The following is a 14,852-nucleotide window of genomic DNA, read 5'->3' on the forward strand; positions in this document are numbered from 1 at the left end:
GTAGTGATCACCTATCCTGATATCTTTGTTCCATTGCTGAAATGTCTTGGTGGAATCGCTCACTATGCTTGTCACTCAGTGCACCACAGTTATCTTGTGTGGGTAATCCCGTGAATCGCATATATTTGAATAGGGGTGGGGACAAATAACTGATTCATTTAATTTTTTTCATTAGGCCCCGCCCCCTCTGCGCGGAACGCAGATTGCTGGTAAGATTCTCTCCATTCTGCCCACTTCACTAGGAATACCCCTACATTGTCATAAATGGGCTATATCTCGGAACTCAGAGCTAACTGACGATTTTAAACGTCATATTCATTCTTTGCATGCTGAGCTCAATTAGAAGTAACTATTTTTACATCGGAAACATTTTCATTGTTGTGCAGTGTAATTGAATGCATTCCACGCCTTCTGTTGTTAAAATAAAGATTATTAAAGTGTTGGTAACCTGCCTTGCTATTTCACAATAGATGTTATCAAAACAGTTTGAAAAGATTATAGTTTAACCTTTCCAATTCCCACCCCCTAATAACTACAATAGAGCTACACCGGCTGATGCTCCTCTGATAAAGATAAGATTTTGCTTTATGATACCGTAGTATAATAAATTACTTGCAGCTAATTATGCAGAGAAACTGATACTTTGATGTTGTACTTTAATATAAAGCCAAAGCTGCATTTACTTAGGTAGAACCTTCAGGCGACAAACCCTGGCACCCAATGACCCACCTCGCCCAATTCCTGCCCATTCATTACACGGAACATTTTGTAGTCCCATCACAGAAAAGAATGCAGTGACACAATTCTGCACGTTTGAACCCCAGATCATACAAGTCTTGGTCATTTCATCACCTGATATCAGTGGATTTTTCACATTCCTGCCAATAGTCTCAACCTGGAAACTGGGACGATTTGCCTGTACTTCTTAAACCACGCCCATTTCAGGTGAGGCTATGCCCCCGTTTCAGTTACTCACACCCCTCCCAGCCGCCAGAAATCAGGACTTTTAGGAAATTGCATTGATACCAGCTGGGCTCAGCGAGCACCAGTAACAGCCAGGGGCATTTTTATATCCAGATCAGCAGGTTCCATGCAGCATGTTATGTAAATCTCTTTGTGTAAAAACTTGATTATGTTTTCATTCTGTAAGCTCAGAACATGTTGAGCGATTGTTGAACTATCAGCGACTGCTTTCTCCTGTTGTCATTTTTACAGATAGTACTCACAGGTGCCAACTCTCCCTAATTCCTAGCAACAGTCCCAGTTATAAAAGATTATCCAACATTCCAAAAAGCGAAACCATGAAACAAGGACGCTCCTCCCAAAAGTGCAAAAACCACAGGCAGACCTGTCAACACTGCGCTCACATGTGCTCAAACTACGGCCACACTATTGCAAGGCTATGCCACTTGCTGGATGTACAAATGGGCAGATTCCCACCCAAATAGGAAGCTTGGGACGTATGTTATTCTGTAAACATTGCATAATATAACACAGAAACACAGAATTTGACGGCAGATAAGAACCACTTGGTCCATGTAGTCTGCTCGATTTCATTTATCCTTTTGGCAACTTCAACCCTATGCAGGGGGTTACATAGAACAGGATGCATCAAGCTTCACATTTTGGATGCAATGCATCCCCCCAATGATGGCATGTATGCCGGCGTTTAGGAACGCCGTATGTATGTAATTAGAGTCTCACTATGGCGCTGTCCACAACCAATAAAAGGAGTAGTTCAGGAAAATTGCATTGCACCCAAGGTCACGGTCTATTCTCTCTATTATTATCACCTCTCATTTCACCAGGCTTCTTCTTTACCACTCCCAAAAAGAAAAAGAACGGGGGGAAAAAGCAACAGTGTAATACTGTAGTGACACCGAAATAAATCGGACTCACAATGGGACACTCACATTTCATAAATCTGATCAGGCATCTCACATCATCTCACTGATGTACAGCAATGAACTTCTGTCAAGCCTTTAGCCTCCTTAACATTAAATTCCTCCAGTCAACTGAGAATCATAATAAATTGAAGGTGCGAGCTACATTTAAAATATACAGCATCAATATGCATTAAGATCAAAAGGAAGCAGAGGTGGCTGTTACAACAAGTCTCACTGAAGCATGCATGACCCGGCTACGGCTATGCTGTCCTCACCTCCCGGACCGGTGCACCGTCCCCTGTGCCAGTGATGGATGTGCGGGGGGGGGGGGTTCCCTCCGCCACTTCCACTACTCTTCCCGCAGAGACCCCTGAGTCTGGTCACCTCCCGCTCTTTGTGGCTGCTGCCTGGCTGCGGGAGGTGACCAGACTTAATACATATTGAGGCACGTGTGTACCCGATTTTAGGGTGGCTTCCGTCCCGGGAGAGTAGGCAAGTATGCTATGGGGCCTTTAAATACCTAGTTACGCCCAGGCCTGGTGACAGGGGGACGTAACTAGGCCCATACAAAGCGGGGCCGCAGACGGCAGACTTAGTGCTCCAGCCGCGGCCGCCAGTACCCATATCCGCCGCCCAACTCTTTTGAGTCTGGCCCGGGCAGCGCTGGGTTCGACTTGCCTAAAGCTCTGATCTGACGCGGGCCGGACATGACCTTTCCAGCAAGCAACGCGGCGGCGTGACATCATATGTCACGTTGCCGCACATCATCCCCGTCTGCCAGGCACACGGTGGACTGTCACTGCACTACAGTGGTAAGGGGCTGGGTACGGAGTAATTGGGCCAGGCTGGGGGCTGAGGCTGAAGAAGGTGAATGTGGCTTAGGGCTGGGGAAGGTGAAGGATTCTGGGGGAGGTGAAGGGGGCTGAGGGCTGGGAAAGGTGAAGGATGCTGGGGAAGGTGAAGGATGCTGAGGGCTGGGGAAGGTGATGGGACTAAGGGCTGAGGAAGGTGAAGGTGGTTGTGGGCTAAGGAAGGTGATGGTGGTATGAGTATGATAAGGGACTTTTGGGACTGAGAATGGTGATGAGGGGCTGAGGAAGGTGATGAGGGGCTGAGAACTAAGGAGTGTTGGCTACAGACACCATACTTCCTACCCCTGAGGCATCTACAGCACTGTGATGAAGACCTACCTGCATCATCAGTGACAGTGTGGTAAGTCATAGTGTAATTTTACTTTATTAATAGGCTGGCATATCTTTCAGTTAACATTATCATTCTTCACATATCACACATGCAGGGGAGGGATGTGTGGGTGCAAGGTCGGGGATGGTGGTGAGAAGGTGGGGCCCCCAGAGACATCAGTGTACCGGGCCCCAAGATTTCTGTTGCCAGCCCTGGTTACACCCCTGTGTACATGTGTTTTAAGTTATCCACGTGGAGACGTGTCATTTATATGACCAGTTTGTATACAGTAGCCACTTCTGTGTCAGAATTGAGGGGAAAACTAAAATGAAACGCTAGCATAAAAAGTATGTCTGAGGCCTAGCCTGCGGCCTAGTCTTGCAAACCACAACAGTGACGGCAAAGCAGGGAGGCAGATTTCAAATGCTTGACATTAAAGTTATTTTTTTAAATCTGACAGGAATACACTTGGCTTAAACTATTTAATTAACCTTTTTGGGGTGGAGTAGCAGCAAAATGAAACATATTAATTGGAACATCAAAGAAAAATCGAAAGCAGGAGGATTTTAGTGGGTGAATTAAAACGAAAAAAGTAAAAACAAGCTCATTTACTGTATGTAGTATGCGGTTGACATCTCCAGCGCTCCTTATGAAAATAATAGAGAATATGCTTTTATTGGCCTGGCTCAGATAGAAAAGTCTGGTACTTCAAAGAAATACTTTCTACCTGTTTCCAAGGAATACAGTCTGGAGATTATATTTACATGGGGAAGGAAAAAGCAACAGGAAATAGCACATTGTCGGTGGAAGCAATTTTCTTCCATCTGTCAGCACCTCCAGCTCAATTCAAGACACATTAAGACACTATTAAGACCCAGAAACCTGTGCATGCCCAGCTGCTTTCGAACTACAAGTACCAACAAGCCAAGACAGTCTGTAACTTGCACTCTAAGCAAGGCATCCTGGAAAGAGCTGACAGGTCATGCTGGGTCTTGCAGTTACACGGCACCACCGGTTCCTCAGACCTGGCATAAACGCTCATACACACAGATTTGTACTAGTTAGTAATCTGTGGTAATGTTATGAAAACTTTCCCATCTGACACAATAGACAACTGAACGGTGTATTTGTATACACAATCCCACAATGCAGCTGGGTTTCCTAGTCTGCAGGCAGTCTAATCTTTTTATAGCCATCCAATGTTTTTGTTGTGTAATATAAAGACCTTTTTTCAACTTATAAATTTCCCCTGAACGTGATATGTTCGGAGCTAGCCAGGCAGGCAGAACGCCGCACTCCTGACTAATTGTGCCATTCATGATTTTGGATATTTCATCGGTGTTACCACATAGAGCCCAGGAATGTGGGATCTGGAGCCTCATACTCATATGGATGATAATGAGAATAGGGCCTTTTTCAATTTCGTCCTTTAAATGAAAAGGTTAACGTCAGCTATACAAATCACTATATATATATATATATATATATATATATATCAATAGAAGAAAACAGCGCCAAATTTATCCACTCTGTTCAACGTAAAATATCTTACACCAGTGTATGTTATATATTATTACCAGTTATTTATATAGTGCACACATATTCCGCAGCACTTTACAGAGAATATTTGGCCATTCACATCAGTCCCTGCCCCAGTGGAACTTACAATCTATATTCCCTATCACATGCACACACACTTGCACACTAGGGTTATTTTTTTTTTTTTGGGAGCCAGTTAACCTACCAGTATATTTTTGGAGTGTGGGAGGAAACCGGAGCATCCGCAGGAAACCCACGTAAGCACAGGGAGAATATACAAACTCCACACAGGTAGAGCCTAGGTGGGAATTGAACCCATGACCTCAGTGCTGTGAGGCAGTAATGCTAACCATTACACCGTCTGTGTATATGTGTATATGTACATATACTATTGTGCATGTATCACTCCCTTTTTAAATATAAGGTGTCTGCTTGGTCAACAGAATGGTGGCCGTGGCTCAGCCACCTTGGTACAGGAAACAATCAAACAATACAGTTGACCACAAGCGCCTATTAGTGCATATATAAAGTGAACCAATGTACCTTGTGCAAAATTGTGGAACCTGTGCAAAATATGCTTATCCCTATTTAGGACAGTGATGAAAAAAGTGACTTAGTGCAATAAAATCATCTGTAGAAAATTGGGTATATAAATATATATAAGTATATACACAGGTATACTTTAAAACTTCATAAATTTACAAAATATTGTGCATTTAAAAACATTTTTTAATTAATTAAAACATTTCATAAAACAATACACACAAATATATAATACATAGATACTCAAAAGGGTAGATAAAAGCTGGTACTAAAAGACAGTGAATAGAGATTTTTAGTTAAAAAATATAAATATATTTTTTAAAAATCGGATGTTAGCTTATCTTTCTCAACTGGTATTTAGGAAGAGTTCATAAGGCACAAGGTCAGGGCCCCAACGCATTTCGTCCTCTCATCTGGACTTCTTCAAGGGGAATGTATCATATATTCCCCTTGATGAAGTCCAGATGAGAGGACGAAACGCGTTGGAACCCTGACCTTGTGCCTTATGAATTCTTACTAAATACCAGTTGAAAAAGATAAGCTAACATCCGATTTTTAAAAAATATATTTATATTTTTTAACTAAAAATTGCTATTCACTGTCTGTTAGTACCAGCTTTTATCTACCCTTTTGAGTATCTGTGTATTATATATTTTTGTGTATTGTTTTATGAAATGTTTTATTTAATTAAAAAAAAATTTAAATGCACAATATTTTGTAAATTTATGAAGTTTTAAAGTATACCTGTGTATATACTTATATATATTTATATACCCAATTTTCTACAGATTATTTTATTGCACTAAGTCACTTTTTCATCACTGTCCTAAATAGGGATAAGCATATTTTCCACAAGTTGTACAATTTTGCACAAGGTACATTGGTTCACTTTATATATGCACTAATAGGTACTTGTGGTCAACTATATTGTTTGATATATATATATATATATATATATATATACAGAGTACAGACCTATAGTGTCAGAGTATTGATTTATGTTACAATCCAAGTGCCGCATCTTCTGTTTGTTGTGCATGATTTCTCTGTGAGGACACCGAAAACCATGTGACATTGGTGCCAGATCCTTATATATATATATATATATATATATATATTTATATCACACAATCGATCATAAATAGAATATATGAATATGATTCTATGGGGTCTAGACTTATATGATCATTTGCATAACAGGAATAATTGTATATATGCATTGTGCTCGATTTGGCGCTGCTACGCCCTGGGGTCCTGCAGTATCAGGACCCAGCGATAGTTCTCCTAAAGTTATTGCAAAGGTACAAACATTTATATGTAGCATTCACAGTTTGTACATGAGGGATCAGACACACAGCAGGACAATGACGTGCGTTTCACTGTGGCTTTTACAAGGTTAGCCATGGCAGTGCCAAGGTAGGCACAGACGCTCATATACAATTATTCCTGATATGTTCATTTTGTTGCAGGGCTCCAGGTACGCTGCGTGACAACGGCTAGTAGGTCAGAGTCAGACAGAATCTCCGAGTTTCAGCCGGCTCTGCAGCAGCATATGCTGGTGAGCCGCTGTTTGTTGTGATGCAGAATCAGAGGATACCGGCGGGTGGCTCTCTGTACTGGTGGTCCCTGAGATAGGAGATCAGACAGGTGTCTCGTGTCCCAGCTCACTCTCTAGCAGCAGTGGCAAGTGCACAGTCGCTTGCTGCAGTGCAGGCTGAGGGGTATCCTTCCTGACCCTTATTGCAGGTGTTAGCGGGGCTCCCGGGACAGAGCAGATCAATGCTGTAGCATCAGCAGGTGCACCGCTGCAGTGGAAGATCAGCGGTCACATTTGTTTTCCTCTGTGAACCACACAAGTGCTGCTTTACATGTTATAGATGGTGGAGCCCCTTTAGGGCTTGGCGTCCGGAGGCAGGCGCCTCCATTCTCTCTGGGAGTTACGCCTCTACTTGAGATGAACTTCGGGAAAAGCCCGGAGAGAAGACGCATTTGGCCACTTTGGGTAGCAGGGGCCAGGCTCCATTGTCATCAGCGAATCACAGGACTGCACGGAGGGGGAGCGGCTGCATGATGCAGTTTACATAATTTAGCCCCGCCCCCTCCATACGGAGCTGCGATTCCTGGCAATTATCTCCCCATGTGGGGGTTCCGAATACTCTTCCGGGGGATGCGGGAGGCTATCTGAAAATTCGGTAAGCATGAATTAAACTGGTTGGTGCAATTTTGAGAAGACGGAAGGAGACAAGCTGCACACGTGTATTCTAGAAATGCTTCAGCGCATGAGAAAGTAACGTCAGATGTTTACAGTGCACAGAATTTATTGATCAGTGGGCATTCCATGTACAGTCACCTGCAACACTTAAAACAATTGAAGCATCATAAAAAATAGAAGAAAAAAAAGGTTTAACCTTTGGCCGCGTGTGTTGCAAAACCACAGTAAAAGTGGAATGACACAGGATTGTGGCAACAAAGAGTATATACATTATAATATAAAATAATATAAGCATTACAATGAAACAATTCACATAAAAAAATTTAAAGGCAAAATATGTCAATAGATTTTTGTCACTGTATATTACAGAATGTATTTGTACTTTATCTTTGGTGTATTGGTCAATAAGCTGCAGAAAGTAAACACTCAGACATATACAGTACAATGAGTCTATAATATCATGTATTTTAGGGTCCTATAATGAGGAGAAATGGAGCCTGGGGTTATAGGCTGACAAAAGAGGCAGCAGCCTTGGGTGCAATGAAGCTTGGGGCACAGATCCTACATAAATCATTTCTTCTGTACTGCAATGTTTTTCTTTTACATGTGCTCTAACATTTATTTCAACTTATTTATATTCATACGGTAAATCGCAATCACGCAGCTTGGTATGAGGTCAGAATAATAGTCCACTTAGGTGCTCCATAGAAGAAGCAGAACCTCATCTGACGTTACATGAATCTGTTGTCACTAAAGGAGTTCAGAGGATTCCAATAGGGAGACATTGTAATCAATTAAATAGATCATTTACTGTATAGTTTTGTTTTGTCTTTTTGCGTCCTAGTAAAATGAGCCAAAAAAATAAAATAAAATCCCACAATAGGACCAATTGATTATGCATTCTTGTATACATTGAGGGTCCCATTTATTAATGATCGCTTTTGCAATGCAATCAGGGTATGCCAGTAACGCCACTGATCGCATTGCAAAAAGCGATCCTATCGGCCAAAAGGAGCCCGTCCCTGCAATGTCTCCGGAGAGCTTCCGGCCAGGGCAGGGGGTGGTGCACATGCACAGTCCCGTGGACTGCACATGCACATCCACCATAGCCAGGGAGGGTTCCGGCAGATCCATCCACCAGCTAATAGTGTGCGGTGTAGCCCATAGGCTACAGCGGCTAATGTCATCTTCAGCTGGCGTTAGCTGCGGGGCCCAATATCTGAAATGTATCAAATTACGGTTATTGGTAAATTTGGCAGCATCGCATCCCCAATAGAAACCTGTGGAGGAGGCGGCTGCCAGCGGCAATGGAGGGCAATGGTCCCTCCTTCATACATATGGGGGTTACTTGGTATTTGAGGTAAATCCCCAAAAACACCCGTTTTCAGGGATTTACCTCAAATACTAAGTAACCACTTTGATAAATGGGCCCCTATGGGTGAAATGTATCAAACCTTGGAGAGAGATAAAGTGGATAGAGATAAAGTACCAACCAATCCGCTTCTGTCTGTTTGGAAAGTGACAGTTAGGAGCTGATTGGTTGGTACTTTATCTCTCTCTGCTTTATATCTCTCCACTGTTTCATACATCTCCCCCTATATCATTACTACCTGTGACTGGTGGGTCATATTGGGACTTCTAGTTACACATCAGCAGCAGTAATAAACGCTGCCTACAGAAAATCTACGCAACTTGGGTTGTCCTTAGATTGTTTTAGATGTATAACCGTCATTTTTCTACCTGTTATTACATATTTATGCAACAATTAGGCAACATACAGTATGTGAGTGACACAATATCAAGCTTGATAGCTGCTGTCTGTGTCAACATTTCTCAATACGCAGAGAAATACATTATTTGCAATACATTAGCTATGGTTCTTTAGACATGTACAGACTGTGCCTGATGTATAGTACCTATGCTTTGCTAACAGAACAATTGATACCAAACCCCACATTTTAAATACTATATAATGAGTAATGTACCATACGGTGTTAATGATGGTCCATTTCAATGTTTTGGGATTCCCCCAGCCAGCAAGACCTCTATTATATATTTTGCCAGATAACAGTGTCCAGCAGGTCGTCAACGCAAATATTTATGTTTAAATGTATATCCACTAATTGTTATCAACATGATTTGCAAACTGTTTCATTCATTTTCCATTGCTTTATGGTTGAAAACAAGATATAAAATGATTGTACCACACATTGTTGCAACCATGTAAGCAAGTTAACAGTAACCACTGACTGCCATGTTATATTATACAGGTTGAGTCTCCCATATCCCAAATGCTTGGGACCAGGGGTGTTTTGGATATCAGAATATTCCGTATTTTGGAATATTTGCATACTATAATGAAATATCTTGGGAATGGGACCCCAATATACACACAGCCTGCAGGTACTTTTATACAATATTTTTAATAATTTTGAGCATCAAAAAATGTTTGTGTACATACATGAAATTCATTTATGTTTCATATACACCTTATACACACAGCCTGAAGGTTATTGTATACTGTATTTGAATGATTTTGTGCTTTAAAAAAGTTTGTGTACATTGACCATCAGAAAGCAAAGGTTTCACTTTCTCAGTCATACTAAAAATATTCCGTAATTCGGAATATTCCGGATTTCGGAATATTTGGATATGGGAGACTCAACCTGTAATAAGAAAGGGGAGGGTGGAGGAGCGAGACTAAATACTTGTCAGACTGGATTGATACATGTCACCTGAATTCTAAAGGTCACAAGCAGCCTTTCTAGGAAAAACTTTCATCATTAACATCATCATCAATTATTTCTAAGGCCGGGGATACACTACAATGACGGATCCGGTCAGCAGACTGATCGGCCCGTCCGAGCAGCCAATTGGTAATCTATACACACTTACCAATCGGCTGCACGTTATGTAAGGCCCGTACACACATGCAGATGTGCCGATATATCTTTCAGATATATCGGCAGCGGCTGTGCTGCAGGGCCAGCCTGATATGTCTGCCAACAACGCTGTTCACCGTCATATCGGGTGTACACACCCGTCGATGCACTCGCGATATGTCGTTCGTCATTCAAATGAACGATATATCGACAATTGTGTACCCTGGATAAGGTGCCACAAAACTCTGCTATATCAGACAGCCAAAGTTACTAATCATACAAAAATCAAATTGCACGAGACTATAGAACAGGTTCATACGAGGCTTAATGAGGAAAGTGCTGACCTGAGACCAAGGATAGACAGGTCCATGGTCAGGAGACATCATCAGTGTACATTTTTTGTTTTTTTTATAGATTTCTCTATTTGTGAGACAGGTTTAGCGCATGCAAAAACAAACAAACAAACAAAAAAAGCAGCCAAGAAAGATGCAAAAGACAGTGCATACACATAGAGAGTAAGAAATAGAGCAACGATGCAATAGCCCCAACACACAATTATGGGATATGAACTTTTTGTGACAAATTGCTATATGGAGTAGCGAGTCAGCCGGGTCAGCAGGTACTGAAGTGCTGCCTAACAATAGAGTCATTGGGGGCTTAGGGGGTCATTCAGACCCGTTTGCGAGCAAAGGACGCTTGCAAATGGGTTGATGTTGCCCCACTGCGCATGCGCACGACGGAGGGAGCTCCGTCGTGCACATGCGCGAGACCCGGACTGCGACAGCAAAGCTGTCGCTCCGGGTCTCGCACCAAAGGGGGCGTGCTGTCGATGTTGCTCGCACCAAAGGGGGCGTGCTGTCGATGTTGATTGACAGCACGCCCCCTTTGGTGGGCGTCCCGGGGGTGTGCCTGCCAGACGGAGGCGTTCCCATGGGAACGCCTACCGTCTGAAGCCGGCCCCACTGACATCACTAGTGATGTCAGTGGGAGTGATTTTGGCTCTGATAGAGCTAAAATCACTCCAGGGCTTGCGGCAGCGAGACCCTACCGCAGGGTCTCCGTCGCAAGCCCGATGGTCGTGATGGTTACCACCCACAGCTATAGCGAGCGTCCATGAGGACGCTCCAAAAAAAGGTAGGAGGGCCCTGATTCAGAGCGAGCGCTCTGGTCAGAGCGTTCAGCTCTGAATCAGGCCCTTAGAGTGATTCTGTCCATGGGTACCATGCCTTGTGCTGTTTACATGTAATAAAAAGATCCTACCAAACAATGATAGTAAGGTGTAGTCATAGCAGCAATGACCAATAAAGGACACCCACACTCCCCAGGAGTTTAATTCTACCTTCCAGCCTCAACAGGACTTTTATCTAATAATGGAGTCTTTTGCTAATGGGGACTGGAGGTCTTCTTCTTAATGGACTGCATTGAAATTGCCTATTACGATCTTCACTCTTTGCACCCCAACAATATTGCAGGATGTGATGAGCAGAAAGTCTATGCATTTTTTGTGTATATGTGTTTATACTGTATATATACTACTAAACATTCCACCAAGCAATGGAGGATATTGATTTCCAATATCCTCCATTGCTTGGTAGGGGAAGAAGCCATGGACAGTCTCCAAACCATCATGATTACCTGCCTATCACCCATCTTCTACACTGCAGATCATTTCACTTTGAAGAACACAGACATCTTTAGAAAAAATTTAACCAAAATCCTGCATTAAATCCATGAATTGGGAAAGTTAGGGCCTAATGACTCTAGAACAGCTTCCCTTATCTCTTCCATAGTCCTAAGGCCTCAGGGGAACATGTATGAACCATGCATCCAATGTGGCACTGACTATTTCAAAATAATCACAAGACATCAAAGTCCACACACGTAAACTGGTTCCCTAGACAGCTGTGGATGCTGTGCTTGGCCTGCAGGCTTCTAGTCTCACCATCCTGGCTTATAGTGACATGCGTAGGGTGAGGGCTGTAAATGACATATTCTAATCGCCAGTCTACAGGCTCATGTCTTGGCTCTACCTGTAGAAAACTCATAGGGGTTCTAGATGGACAATATCCAACCACCTCTCAACTCATCCACAACTGTTTTGTACAACTGTGTTAACTTTAGGATCAGGGAATTAGTAGGGAATTAGCTGAGCTTTGTATAGCCCAAAAAGTATAACAGTACTGATAACAGTTCCTATCTTCAGTTAAAAGCGAAAAGACCTTATTTACTAAGCGTTGGGTTCTAAAAGCCGGCACTTACGTGTTTATGCCCGAAATTTAAATGGGCAATCCTTTTACTAGTTGTGTTTTGCTAGTATTTTGGGCATTAACACGATAAGAAGCGCCAGGTTTTACAACCGGCTGATTAGTAAATAAACCCCCTAATCCCATACTATACACTGCTCATTACGTATTACTAAAGACTTTGCTATAGTGTGAAATTGTGTGCACGTATCCAGCGAGTCACCTATAGGGGCATATGTATCAAAGCTTGATGTGAGATAAAATTGTGAGATATATATCACCAACCAATCAGCTTCTAATTTACATTTTGCAGGCTGTGTTTATAGTTAGAAGCTGATTGGTTGGTGATATATATTTCACAATTTTATCTCACATCAAGCTTTGATACATATGCCCCATAGTTTCTGATCTATTTAATAGCAAATAAAAATTATATTTAGATATTATGAGGCATATGTATCAAAGCTTGATGTGAGATAAAATTGTGAGATATATATCACCAACCAATCAACTTCTAACTTACATTTTGCAGGCTGTGTTTAAGAAATGATAGTTTGGAGCTGATTGGTTGGTGATATATATTTCACAATTTTATCTCACATCAAACTTTCATACATATGCCCCTTAGTGTCTGAGAGCAATCAGCTATAACTATAAGACAAAGTCGAAGACCTGAGGATGAGCTTAGGTTACCTGATTAGGATGTTTACTTCCTACCACACAACTCTCCAACCATCCCTACACAATATTTATTTTCCTCGCTTCCACAAGTCTGCTAATGAGTGAAACAACATAAAGGGACATTATTATCATTGTACTACAACGTTATGCTGGCTAAAGAGGAAGATTATCTGCACTTCTTACATTTCTTCACAAGAATTGCAACACTGATTTATTGCATGAATACTTATGTGAGGAAGTGTCAGGATGTGGCCGAATTGAGAAAAAACCTGAAGAAAAAACCCTTAACAGTTCTCCAGTATAATAGCACAAAGAATTGTGCAAAAAGTTGAGTCAATATGCGCACACACACATATATATATATAATTATATATGTATATACACATATCTATACATTTCTATATTATATATATATATATATATATACACATGTTTTTATTATATATATATATATATATATATATATATATAGTACAGTTGAGTTTGCTTCTGTAAGCTCTTCTTACAATGCAGTAAAAGGATTTCTTTTGTGCATGTTATTTTATATTTACTTATTTGCACCTGCGGGATTAAGGTCCCCGGTTGTGTAACGTTTATGTCTGTACTGTAAACATACTGTTAGTTTTACATTTCACGTCACTTTAAAAATTGTTTCACAACTTGCTTAGAAACAGGAGAAAAAATGCCAAAAAAAGGAGAGAACAGGTGAAGTGATGATCATGTAACAGGAATATGTTGTCCCTACAAACAGTGGTAATGAAATAGTTGTTTACACTTTGTGAGAATGTTGTGTGTCACTTGTGAGAGTATGGTGTTTGTGTTATGTATACAGTACTGTCAAACAGCTACAGTAACTTCTGATCATCTAAGCCACAACAAGCCAATATATAAATGTAAGTGCTCAGTTGGAAACTTGTGTAAAGTAATAATAACAATTCTTACCTGACCAAGAGCACTTAGCAGACCTTAAGCCATGACTGGCAGAACAGCCTTTCACCAAACACAGCAGAGGTGGCTCTGAGAATCTGCAGCTCCTCTGCTCACTCAGCCAGGGACAAGTCAGCTCAAGTCTGAGTAGTAAGTACCTGGCTCTTTGAACAGCAGTGCAGAAGGGCACAGGAATCTGAGAAGTCTTCCAGTGATGTCAGCAGCATGGCTCTCGAAAATCCCCAGCCCTGCAGATTTTATATTATGGCATAACGCACCACTGCAATCAACACCCAGCTAAACCCTACACACACATACAGACACACACACACACACATACAGACACACACACACACACATACAGACACACACACCTGCCTGGAAGGAAATAGTTGGACTCAGTAGGAATGTGAGTGATCTATCTTGGACTGTATTGTAGAGATTTGTACCGTAACTCTGTAAATACAGCACCGAGACAACTTCAGTGGTTTGCATATCAAAGAGACAGGTTGCTAAAGTTAATGAATGACTGAATTAAGATTTGGGGGGGGGGGAGATGTATCAATCCTTGGAGAGAGATAAAGTGAAGTTACGCACAGCAATCAATCACCTGGGGTGTACAGGTGTTCGGGAACCCCTTTTACATCACAGATACTGAATGAGATGTTTAAAAAAATGTAATAACCATTTCCAGCATTACAGAACACAGCTTACCCCTCGTTACAGAACTAGTTACAATCATCCAAGACAGGAAGAG

At 41.7% G+C, this 14,852-nt stretch overlaps 1 protein-coding gene across 2 annotated transcripts in view; it reads right to left on the bottom strand.

Moving 5' to 3' along the window:
- Positions 1-14,337, bottom strand: part of KCNJ15 (potassium inwardly rectifying channel subfamily J member 15) — a 65,577-nt gene extending 51,240 nt beyond the window's left edge. For both annotated transcript variants that reach the window (XM_088443121.1, XM_088443122.1), the window contains exon 1: positions 14,111-14,337. The gene's annotated coding sequence lies outside the window, so the exon portion shown is untranslated. The remainder of the gene's footprint in view (positions 1-14,110) is intronic.
- Between the last annotated feature and the right edge of the window lie 515 nt (positions 14,338-14,852).

This window comes from Taudactylus pleione, unplaced genomic scaffold (genome assembly GCF_031769625.1).
Source record: "Taudactylus pleione unplaced genomic scaffold, aTauple2 ptg000327l, whole genome shotgun sequence".
NCBI classification, from domain to species: domain Eukaryota; kingdom Metazoa; phylum Chordata; class Amphibia; order Anura; family Myobatrachidae; genus Taudactylus; species Taudactylus pleione.